Source organism: Calypte anna, chromosome 18 (genome assembly GCF_003957555.1).
Source record: "Calypte anna isolate BGI_N300 chromosome 18, bCalAnn1_v1.p, whole genome shotgun sequence".
Taxonomy (NCBI): Eukaryota; Metazoa; Chordata; class Aves; order Apodiformes; family Trochilidae; genus Calypte; species Calypte anna.
The window spans coordinates 10331843-10332952 of NC_044263.1; positions in this window are offsets into that span (position 1 = coordinate 10331843).

Sequence of the window (1110 nt, forward strand, 5' to 3'; positions counted from 1 at the left end):
CTCCCCGGGGCTGGGGAGGGGACAGCAGTGGTGGCTCCAGGGACAGCTCTGTCACAAGTGCTCCGTGTTCAGCTGCATCGCTGTCAGTCCCCTTCTGCAGACCCCTGGGGTGAAGATTGTTTCTCTCCAGCCTGTGTTCAGACGCAGCATCCTCAGTGCAAAAAAAATAAACAGAAAAAAATGCCTCCCCTCTGTATCTGTATCCGCTCGGCGTCCCCTCTGTGCCACAGGACGGTTTGGGTTGGAAAATACCTTCGAGATCATCCAGGCCAAGCTGTGACCAACACTGTAAATTTACCACTAAACCACGTCCCCAAGGAGCAGGTCCACACAGTTTAAATACCTCGGGGTTGGTGACTCCACCACTGCTGCACCAGGAGCAGCAGCTTTGCCTCCCTCCATCACTCCTGCACACCTTTGTTCCTGCCATGCATTTCCATCCCCAAATCCTCCCTCCATGACCTCCACGTGGTTATTTCCCTGGTGTCCCAGCCAGTTATTTCCTCACCTGGTGCTGGTCCAGGCCCCCTGTGTCCCTGCAGCTCCTCCCTCCCAGCTGGGTCGCAGTGGGGGCCATTCCAGCTTGACTCCCACATCCCCACTTTTTCCCCAACAGCATCAGGTGCCTGGAGTCCCCCCGGGAAGGCAGTGATGCTCACCCAGACTTTGGGATGGTGGTAACTGCAGCTTGGGATGAACCATCAGCATCTGTTCCCCAGGCACCCCCAGCCCAGGTTCTGCCTGAGCCCCTGGTCCCAATGGGCAGTAGCACTGGTGCTACTGGTTCTGCAGCATCCACACTGCAACCGGTCACTTGTCACAAAGTTGATGGCTTTGTCCTTCAAAAGAAACGGGGGGGAGGGGGAAACAAAGCACCTTATTTTAGGGCTAGAGGGAAGCTGGCTGCTTCCCAAGGTCCGTCCTACACTTCCAGGAGAAATGGCAAAGGAGCAGGGACAAGGTCCTGCAGGAGCATCCTGGCAAAGGGCAGCAGCAGGGACAAACACCAGAGCAGCACCCGGGAAAGGGAGGGACCAACCCCAAGACCCAGCATCCTGGGGACCCTCTGCAGGGAGCTCAGCCTCCCCCAGCTGCTCCTCAGGCTCCAGG